The 11,564-nt window shown below is 41.5% G+C and overlaps 1 protein-coding gene across 7 annotated transcripts in view; it reads right to left on the bottom strand.

Annotated features, from left to right (window-relative positions):
* GULP1 (GULP PTB domain containing engulfment adaptor 1) overlaps positions 1-283 on the bottom strand; it is a 104,536-nt gene extending 104,253 nt beyond the window's left edge. For 3 of the 7 annotated variants that reach the window (XM_068123444.2, XM_068123447.2, XM_068123446.2), the window contains exon 1: positions 16-263. The gene's annotated coding sequence lies outside the window, so the exon portion shown is untranslated. Of the gene's footprint in view, positions 1-8 lie in introns of all 7 variants that reach the window. The other 4 variants (XM_078782449.1, XM_078782447.1, XM_078782448.1 and 1 more) reach the window with 4 other exon arrangements.
* Between the last annotated feature and the right edge of the window lie 11,281 nt (positions 284-11,564).

The raw sequence follows: 11,564 nt of genomic DNA, 5'->3' as shown, positions 1-11,564 counted from the left end.
ACAATTACCACATACCGATAAAAACGTCCGAGGGAAGCTTAGTGCAAGGCACGTTCCTGCACGTCCTCCTGGCAGGTCACACGTGTCGCCTTCTCCGACATCTCCGACAAGCGCTCTGTGCTGCCTCTCCCCGACTCGCGTGCTCTGTTCTTGCCAACTTCTGAGTCATGTGTTTTCCTCTCCACCAACCCTTTCCCCATTCCCCTCTTTCTCCCCCTTCCCCCTCCAACCAACCCCCCCTCCTCTCTCCCCTCCCCTCTCTCTCTCTCTGATTACCCCAAACACCCTCAGTCCTTCCCATTCCCTCCCACTCAAAACCGAGCAACGACACATCATGACCCCTCTACACTGAAAAAGTTGACATTGACAACGATGGCTTCGCTTGGGAATTGTGCTTTAGTGTAGCATCTGAGTTTCGGGCCTGATCTATGCTCATGAAGGCATAAAGTCAACACTATGGAGCGAACTTCATGCATCTTGGCTTGCACAAGTTGCTCCGGGTCACCAAACTTTGGAAACATGAATCCAGTGCGTTTATTAAATATCACTTCCAGCTGCAGTGCACTGTATATCTATCTCACGACTGGGTGAAAGTTTTGAAAGAGGAACGTGTTCCTTGCAAGAAATCCTTCCCTTTCAGAACACGTGTCTGTTCAAACATCTGGATACATTTAAAATGGCCAAAGGGTCTTGCCGTGCTGATGGTATTACTTTGTGTCAGCAATGTATGAATCAGTATTTCACTTACTTTCCTCTCCAAAAACAATTCACGACAAGATATTAGAGAATAGATCAATGATCATCAATGATTGGATGGAAAGGTGTTCGGCTGACTGCATATTGATGAATAAGTTGCCTCTTGAAATCCCATCCCCTGAGAGCTCACACGAGAAAAATCCATTATACTGGGGTGCAAGAAAAGCTGTTCATCACAATGGAAACATCAGATGCTCATCAAAAGATGCGTTTAGTCGATTCTCTACATTGTGGAAACCGATCAGCCTCTAAAGGATGATCAATAAGTCCATGAACTGGCATAAAGTGTCGATCACTGTCATTTTCACATTTTAACTGAATTTTGTATACATTTCCGAGCAGCAATTTCTAACATGTTTTCAACTGGTTTGTTAAACCACAGAAACGTATTGATAAACACTCAGAAGATTTATTTGTTACAACTTCTCATAAAAGTGGCAACATAATGGAAAACTTTATTATCCCATTGTATTTTACTCGGGAGATACCCGTGCTATGCACAGTTGGGAGGCCGGAAGCAAACAGGCAATGCAGATACGGCGAATGCTGAAGCATGAAACCAATAAATTCCACATTCCGGTAACACCTTCAGTCGCACATCAGACATGGACAGCAAGTTCGTGAAGGACTTCCATGAAAAACGTACCCATCCGCAAACAAACGGGTACGTTCACATGTAGAAACATCGATCGTGGGTCCGTGGCGAATCTGCATATGGCGATCCGCGAAGTTCACATTTAGACACCATCACGGCATGTCGTCATTTACTTGAACTCGATATCTCTTTTTTCATTCCAAACAACATAACCCCAATCACAAATTAATCACAAAATAAACTTTTAACAACATTGTTAATGTTTCCTTCATTGTAAAAACTACCAAGTCAACAGTTAAAAGGATTTTGAGCCGATAGGTGTTACGGCCTTGGAGAGATTGAGACAGCGATCTGTTAGCGTATACACCGCCCAAATAGCTATGTGGAATTCTCTCATGTAGAGATGAAACTCAAGTCGTTTGAACTTTGGCCGAGGTCATTATTTTTTATTTTTTATTTTTTTGTATTTTTTTTGTATACAAGATCGAGGCTCGTGAAAGAGCGAACATTAATATAATCACACAGAAAGACAAACCGACACATAAAACATATAACATCGGGAGCGGTAGACAAGATGGGGAGAGAGGGGGAAGGACACGAACACAACATTTGAGAGCAGGGACCGAGAGACATGGGAACATCGAGAGATCTGTGAGAGGGAGAGGGCTTTGGGGGGGGGCATTGGAAGGGGGAGGTGGGAGAGGTATAAAACATATGGACACTGCCAGGACTTCCAGGAAAGAAGTTGGAATTTCAAACAAGGTGGATCTGGGGTGAATTAGCGGGGGTAGAGCAGATCAAGGTTTTGGATGGGGGAAGATAAGAGATGGTGGTGAACAGCTGTTTTAAAGACCTGGAGGGACGAGTGGGATTGAAGGGAGTGAGGGAGTTTGTTCCAGAGGCGGGAGAAAAGAGGAATGAAGGAGAGAAGGTGAGCAGAGAGCCGAGATTTCGGCAGTTTAACCATCAGAGGGTTGCTGGCAGATCTTGTGCGACCTGTAGGAATATTTGGGGGACAGAGCACAGAGAGAGCTGGGGGTGCAAGGCCGGAGAGGAGTCGGTAGAAGACAGAAAGACCACCTACCTGCCTGCGGTGAGTGAGTGAAAGGCCCTCAGAAATAGCTTCATCGCGGGAGATTCCAATAATTCTGAAAGCTTTGGTTTCAACAGCGTGAAGGCGAGCTCGGTGTGAGGCAGGAGCACCAGCCCAGAGGGGAGAGCAGTACTCCATTGAGCTGCGGATGAAAGCCTTGTATGTGGTGAGGAGCTCAGGTGTGCCAAGGAAGGACTTCGCACGACGGAGGTTGCCCAGTCGGCGACTGGCTTTGGAGGCCAGCTTGGAAATGTGGTTTTCCCAGGAAAGATCATGGCAGATAGTGAGACCCAAAAGCTTGAGTGACAGAACTTCTTGGAGAGGATTATTCAGAAAGTAGATGGGAGGGTTGTCCAGTCGGTCTTTTCGGAGAGACATCGTAAGAGTGTGACATTTGTCAGGATTGAAAGACATGTTCCACTTGTTTGCCCACTCTGTGATTTTGTCCAGGTCTGCAGAGAGTGAGGAGGCTGCAGACTGCCGATCTGAGGGATGAGGAATGGAGTGGCAGAGAGTGGAGTCATCAGCAAAGAGATAGAGAGGATTTTCAAGAGAGTCAGAGAGATCATTGATGAAGACCAGAAAAACCACAGGGCCCAGAACACTGCCTTGGGGAACTCCAGCCTGAACAGGAAGAGGAGATGAGAGAAACCCATTCAGGGCCACACGTTGACGACGACTAGAGAGGAAGTCCGCCAGCCATGCGTGGAGATTTCCATGGATACCAAAGGAGGAGAGTTTGGTGAGCAGAGCTGGGTGCCAGACCGTATCGAAGGCACGTGATATGTCGAGGGAGACAGCTCTAATTTCCTGTTTGGCATTGAGGACCTCCATCCATTGTTGAGACAGCAGAAGCAGCATGTCCAGAGTAGAGTGACCAGGTCTGAAACCAAATTGATGATCAGAGATCAAGCCATTGGAGAAGAGGAAAGATTTCATATCCAAAGCAATGATGGATTCCATGACTTCGCTGATAATTGGGAGAAGGCTGATTGGTCTGTAGTTGCTGGGATCTGTTTTTCCACCTTTTTTGTGCAAAGCGGTGATGTTGGCTGATTTCCAAGCAGATGGCAGTTGACCTTGAGCAAAAGAGAGGGTGAAGAGAACAGAGAGAGGGAGTGAAAGAGCAGAAGAACAGTATTTTAGGACCCGTGGGCTGATGCCGTCAGGTCCAGTTGCAGAATCAGAGTCGAGGGTTGACAGAAACTTTTCCACCTTGTCAGGAGGAAAGGACACGGAGTCCAGGAGCAGCTGGGTACGACTGGGTATGGTGGGTACAGAGAGGGATGGGTTTGGGACACAAGATTTAGAGGCAAACACAGAGTTGAGGCATTCAGCTTTTTCACGTGAGCTGTGTAGCCGTTTGAGGTAAGGGAGGGGATGGAGGGGGAACAAACACCAGAAACAGATTTGACCAGACGCCACGAGGATTTGGAAGAGGGAGACAGATAAGAGAGTTCGGTCTTGAGAACGGAGAGATATTGTTTCCTGGCTTGCCTGAGGGTGGACACACACTTGTTTCGGGCTTTGTGAAAGGAAATGAGATTTCCTTCCGTTGGATTTGCTTTCCAGGAGACGAAGGCAAGTTGTTTCTGGGCAACAACCTCACCACAAGATTCCGTGTACCATGGACGGGAGGAAGGGTATGACAACTGAAGACGAGATGGGTTAAATCTGTGCATGAGAGAGAGCAATTTACTTTGGAAAAATTCCCAGGATGAGTTGATGTCAGAGGTGGTAGAGATGGGAGACCAGTCCAGATGATTTATGGCTGCTTGAAGACCGTGCCAGTTGGCCTGAGTGAAATGCCAGACTCGTCGACGCTGAGCAGGCTCCCTGAGAATGGTCAGAGAGATGTCCACTTTAACAAGGACATGATCAGATGATCCGATTGGAGCAGAAGAAGAGCAGCAGACATTTTCAGGGAAGTTAGACATAACCAAGTCCAGAAGAGAAGATGCTCCGTTGACTGAGATCCGGGTCGGGAAATTGACAGATTGTGTCAGTCCCAGTGAGTCGCAGAAGTCCTTTGCTGAGGAGCCATGGCTGGTGAGAGAGGTACCCACACCCAGCCAACTGGCATGGTGACAATTAAAATCACCACATATGAGGAAGAGAGAGTTGGGATGAGTAGATAGAAGTTGGTCCATATTATCAGACAGCGAGATGTAGATGGAGTCATCACTGTTTGGTGGACGGTACAACACACATATGAACAAGAGGTGGGAGCGAAGGGGAAGCCATAGCCAGAGGTATTCCTGGGGGTGAGGTGGAGAGAGTGCAGTGCAGGGCGAGTGAGGAAGAGAGTTTTTGATAAAGATAGCAACCCCACTTCCAGGACGAGGCTCAGTTCTATCATACCGGAGGAGGGAGTAACCCGGGAGAGATACTAAGGAATCAGAGTCATCATGAAGGAGGAAAGTTTCTGTTAAGCAGATCACGTCTGGTTTGACAGAAGCAACCTGTATGGAGAGATCAGTTAAGTTTGAACGAAGGCCCCGGATGTTTGAGGTCCATACCGTTAATGAAGAGGAAGGGGGAGCATCGGATGCAGAACAGGGGGGAGGAGGGGTAGGGTAAGATGTGGAGGAGGTGGAAGAGGTAGGGAGAGCTGTTGAAGGTGTGTCAGAGATTTCAGATTAGCTCGGAGAAAGGGAAGGATGGGGCGGACAAAAGGTTTGATGGTGATTGGGTGAGGCACAATGAGGTGTTATTTGAGGAGGGGGGAGAGCGAGGCAGAAGGTTGGGGGAGATGGAGGTGAGAGTTGGAAGGGGGAAGAAGCGGGGAGGACGCTTTGAGGAGGGGGAGTGAGAGGTGGGAAATTGGGAAGAAATGAGGGTGGGGAGATTTGAAGGAGAGGGGCGAGGGGGGAGTTTGGGAGGGAAGGGACAAGGGGAGGGATTTGAAAGGGATGGGATATGGGGGAGATTTGGAGGGGAGGGGTGAGGGAGGAGTCTAGGAGGGGAGGGGCGAGGGGGAGTCTTGGAGGGGAGGGGTGAGGAGGTAGTTTAGGAGGGAGGGGGCAAGGGGGGAGATTTGAAAGGGATGGGTGATGGGGAGGATTAGGAAGGGAGGGGAAAGGGGCAAGATTTGAAAGGGATGGTTGATGGGGAAGATTTGGAGGGGAGGGGTTATGGGGAAGATTTGGAGGGGAGGGGTGAGATTGGATTTTTGAAAGTGTACGATTAATGGGAAACGAACATTTATTGCAAAATGAGTTTCTTGTGACCTTCGAGTTAAAAAATACATTTAAGGATGCTGGAGGGAGGATGGAGTGCAGGAGAGTTCAGGGAATGTAGAAAAAAGGCACTATAGGAGATAGAAATTTTTTTTGGGATGAATAGATTTGGTGAGCAAGTCGAAAGCAGCCTTTTAAAGAAGAAGAAGAAAAAGGTGTTATAATATATGATGGAATACAGATCTTAAGGGGAAAGTGTAAACATTGAAGGTTAATAACAGTGAAAACTATCTGGGGAAATGGGGGAGAAACATGTGGTCGAAGAGAACGAACGAATAAGAATGAATAAACGAATGAGAACAAGGAATAAGAACAGAGAAGGAAATGTTTTTTTTTGTTTTTTTTTGAGTTGAGATTTACACAGTGAAAAGACTGGGAAAACAGAGAACGAAAGTTATTGGAGCACAAAACGACGGACCGCTGAGAGAAAAACAAAGCCTCAAGGTTGTACAGTACACTGTACAAGGCCTCAAGACACGACACGAATTAACACGAGTTTTCAATACAGGTATGAAAGATTTGCACCGAAAATCTTCCTCGGGACACAATATACGTACACAAACCATAAAATAAATACAGTTATAACGAAAATACAAATGGGAACAATTACTTAACTTTGATTTCAAATCGCTCGCGACGCGGCAAAAGCCTTGCTCGCGACGCGGCAAACAGACGATTAATTTATGAAAGATAAACACCGAGAAACTTCGAAGGTGCACACTATAACTTCACACACCGAAAGATAAATACAGTTTCGACAAAATACAATTGTGAACAGACTTAACTTTGAAAACGTGGAGACCGTGTGGAGCTTCGAAGATCCCTGCCGCAGCCTCCAAGATCTCGCGAGATCTCTGAATCTTGGTTATCTCCTTGAATGATCAATGATGTTTATATACGAATCAAAAAGAAAATAATTGGTTTTGGGTCGTCCTTTCCGCATATCTTGTGGGATTGTGAGTTGGAGAGACGACCGTGATGGCGGGGAGGTGGTTGGCATTCTCTCAAGCGGGGATTCAACCCATGTCGTTATAAAATGTCTTTGTCCGAGGTCAATGACGCCGATCGGTGCAGCTGTGCAGCACAGCTGTGCAGCGATCGGTGCAGCCGTTTGTGCAGCACCTGGGAAAATACCGTTATGCGGGAGTCCAAACCTGAAAATGCTGGAGGCCAAAGCTGAAATTTGAAAAACAATATACCCTATTTTACTCCAGGAGATCCCAGGATTTCCTACCCAAAATATCCTTGCGATCGGTTCAGCCGTTTTTGCGGTACCTTCTAATGGACGGACAGACAGACAGAAGGACGGACATTTGGTGAATTATAGTAAGATACAAATGAGGGCAGGTAGAGTAGCTTAGAGGTGTGGGTACTTGCCTTCGTATTGTAAGTATCATAAAAATGGATAAAGAATTTCTTACCATTCATGAAGTATTCTCTTAACACACTCAATTAAAAAATCAACTATTATGACGTCACACATTCAAAATCAAAGAAATTATTTCAATAATGTGAAGAAAATGCACTTGTATTTTAATTAATTTATAGAAACCATTCTTCCCTTACAATATTTATAGAAACTCCCTTTATTTTATTTATAGATATATATTAATGCATATTTATAGAAACCATTCTTGATTAGGGGAGAAATTTAGGATTTGGTAAGGAAACAGGCCCAGTCCTTTATGAAGTCCCAAGAGATCTTTTTTACACAGATAATAACATCATCACACCCAAAGGTACCAAGCATCCTGAAACACCACAGGAGGCAACATCAAACATGCACCACCACTCACTAACAACAAGTCACGAAACACCACCAGGAACAACAAATCACCTTGAAGCATGCAACAACAAACATATTTACATACATTTCAGTTACTAATAACATGAAGCATATTTCCACAGTATTAGTAATAGTAGCAGCACAAGGTTATCAGCCTGTCCCCTGCGCAGCAGGAGATGGGGTTTTGTAATCACTTCTGTGTGTGTGTTTGTGCGTGTGTGTTTGTGTGTGTGTGTGTGTGTGTGTGTGTGTGTGTGTGTGTGTGTGTGTGTGTGTGTGTGTGTGTGTGTGTATGTGGGTGTGTGTGTGTGGGTGTGTGTGTCTGTCTGGGCCATAAACTTTTTACCATTTGAGCTGTTGTCATCAAATTTTCACCAAGCTTCATTATGAGGATAATGGGGAAGGCAAATTAATAATTTTGCCAAAAGGTCAAGGGTCCGCATCACATAAAATCATCAATTTTCACCCAATTGACCTGAAATTTCAATTTACCATTTGAGTTTTGTCATCAAATTTTCAACAAAGATTTATTATGAGGATATGGAGAAGGCAAATTAATAATTTGGTCAAAAGGTCAAAAGGCTAAAGGTCAGCGTCACATGAAATTATTGATTTTCATCCAACTGATCTGAAATTTAAATTTACCATTTGAGTTTTGTCATTAAATTTTCAACAAAGCTTTAATACGAGATTATGGAGAAGACAAAATAATAATTTGATCAAAATATCAAAAGGTCAAAGGTGAGCATCACATAGAATCATCAATTTTCATCCGATTGACCTGAAATTTTAAGAATTCGCATATTGGGTCACTGAATTGATTCACGAATCAAAAGCTAGGAGTCGATTTTTTTTTTTAGATCAAAATGTCAAAGGTCAAGGCTGCATAAAATCGACAATTTTTATTTTGTATTTTTTAAAAACTGTTTTCCTTATTTTGAGCATACAGAAGAAGAAGAAGAAGATGTCTGAATACAAATGGATGCGGACAGGCTTTGCATTTTTAGATGCTTTATAGTTTTTTTGTATCTTCTTTTGGTCTGTTCTGGTGTGCCAGCATGAGTATACGTCGAACAACAAGGGGAGATATCTTAAATGTGTTTTGCCTTTACAGCCATTGTTTACGGTCAATAAAACGTGGCATTTTGTCGTCAAGGAGTCTTATTTATTATCATCCAATGGTCTAAAAAACACTGCTGCTGTGTAACTTGGAAAAGGAACACCAGGTATGTTGTAGACCACATCGGCAGAGAGTGTGGTTTTCACCGTTACTCTAGCCCAGCTCTCAACATTAAAATATGATCAATACATTCAATACCTGGAACCAACCTCGAGACACCAAGTGATAAAAGATAACAAAATCTATGTTTACATGCGGTAAACATCTTGTAAAAGAGGCAATGGCCTAATGGGAAGGCATTCGGATCCAATCCGAGGCACAGCATATCCTGAATAGGTGAGGTATTCTATATTGCGTATTAAGGTGGTATTTCAATTTGTCAATCAATTTTCATTTAGTTCATGAATTTTTGACTGAAAATACCTGATCTCCCAGCTGTGCTCCAGACCAGGCTTGGCTATAACATCCGAAACGAGAAAGGCACTCGGTAGAGAGCATACCTCCGCCTGGTTGGCCATATCACTCAATGGTGAAGAATCACTTAAAACATTCTACGAGCCGGATCCAGATCATGGATCTTCACCAAAATTGAAACGTTTTTCCTTGTGACACACACAACCTGTCCAACAAGTTTCATCTAAATCCATCCATAACTTTTTGAGATATCCCGCTATGTATCGTTTTTGGCCCCATCTCCCAATGGTGAAGAGTCACTTGAAAAGTTAAATAAATCTCATATCCGAATCCATATTCAGATATTCACCAAAATCGAATCGAATCGTCCTTGTCAGACACCCAACCGGTTCACCAAGTTTCGTCCAAATCCGTCCACAACTTTTTGAGATATCCTGCTATGCATCGTTTTTGGCCCTATCTCCCAATGGAGGCATCAGTAACCTGTGATTTTGGCGTAAACAATGCAAAAATCAAGAAAGTGACCAAATACCAAGAGTTCAAAAATGAAGTGAAAAGATCCTGGAAGCTAAAGAACACTGAATTTGTATCAGTGACAATTGGAGCAATTTGAATGACGAAGAATTACTTCAAACAAGTACAGATACATTCAAAGTACACCGCCCCATGTCAATTAATTAAATATCCTGCAGCGCGACATTGCCGGAGTGCAGCTCATAGATATATGAATATATATCTATGAGTGAATATATATGAATATATGAATATATATGAATATATATGAATATATATGAATATGAATATGAATATGAATATATATCAGCTATGAATAAAATAAATATGATAAATATGATATGATAATATGACAATATGATAATATGATAAATATGATAAAATGATAATATGATAAAATGATATTAATATGATATGATAAATATATATATTGATAAATATATATATATAATATATATGATATAAAATATATAAAATATATATGATAAATATATATATATAATATATATAGATAAATATAAATATAAAAATGATAAATATGATAATATGATAAAATAAAAATAAATAAAATAAAATAAAAATATGAATATATATCAGCTCAGCCGGCAATACCGCAGTGCAGCTCATAGAGACTGCATTGGGAGGGAGAGGTGTACAATAATTGATTGATTAATTGTATAATTAAAATCAATAAAAGATAATCAAAAAATATTTTCTTCATCAATTGGCTAATAGCATAACTAAACCAAAAGTGCTTCATCCGAAGATGTATCTTTTAGAAATTTTATGAAATAAGACATTAATAAAAAATTAAATAATTAATTGATTAATCAATAAATAATTAATCGATTAAATGATTAATCAATAAATCAAAAATATCCTTGATAGCCACATCACTTGGTTACTGTCATGTCCAAAAATTAGCTTCCCAGCTCAAAAGGTGCCTGAGATATTGGCCAAATGAGAAACAACAACAACATGCATTTTAAGGCCATTTTCCCTGCTAGAGCGGGGGTTAGCCTTGCGGTCCCCATGACAATCTTCTCCATTTTGCCCTATTTTCTGCATCTCTCCTTGTTAACCCCCTTGCCCGCATTTCTTCTTCCACCATCTTTAGCCAAGTCACCATCTTTAGCCAAGTCACCATCTTTAGCCAAGTCTTTCTTTCTTTAGCCAAGTCACCATCTTTAGCCTTGCATCAAATGAGAAAGAAAATAAATAAATGATTAAGAATGTAAATAAATAAATAATAGTCATAAAAAAATTAAATTATTAATCAATTCGGTAATAGAACTCATAAACCACCACCATTTCATCAGAATCTGTAACTTAAAAAAAACAAAAAACTTTTATTAGTCATTAATCGAATAATTAAATAATTAATTGATTAATTGATTAATTAGTAAATCAAAAATAGCCTTTGCAGCCAAATCACCTGGTCATTGGCATGCCCAAATATCAGCTTCCCAACTCAAAAGGTGTCTGAGTTAATGGTCAGAAGAGAAAGGAATTTAATTCATTAATTAAGTACTGAATTAATCGCAAATAATTAAATAACTCCTCAATTAATTAATTAATTAATAAAAAAACAAAAAATACCGCTTTTGACAAAGTACTTGCTCACGATTGTGCCGAAATGTCAGCTCCCTAGCACAAAGGATGGCTGAGATATAGCCCGGACAAACAAGAAAGCAAGAAAACAAACAAACAAACAAACAAACAAGTACAGATATATTCAAAGTACACCGCCCCCATGCCAAATAATTAAATATCCTACAGCGCGGCATTGCCGGGCGACTCCGGCACCCGGCAATACCGCAGTGCAGCTCATTGAGACTGCATTGGGAGGGAAAGGTGTACAATAATTGATTGATTAATTGTATAATTAAAATCAATAAAAGATTATCACAAAATATTTTCTTAATCAATTGGCTAATAGCATAAATAAGCCAATAGTGCTTCACCGAAGATGTATATTTTAGAAATTTAATTAAATAAGTCATTAATAAAAAAATTGAATAATTAATTAATTAATCAATAAATAATTA

This window comes from Myxine glutinosa, chromosome 7 (assembly GCF_964187855.1).
Source record: "Myxine glutinosa chromosome 7, kmMyxGlut1.1, whole genome shotgun sequence".
Classification (NCBI taxonomy): Eukaryota; Metazoa; Chordata; class Myxini; order Myxiniformes; family Myxinidae; genus Myxine; species Myxine glutinosa.
Note: the sequence above shows the minus strand (reverse complement) of the source record. Positions and strands in the feature narration are given on the sequence as shown.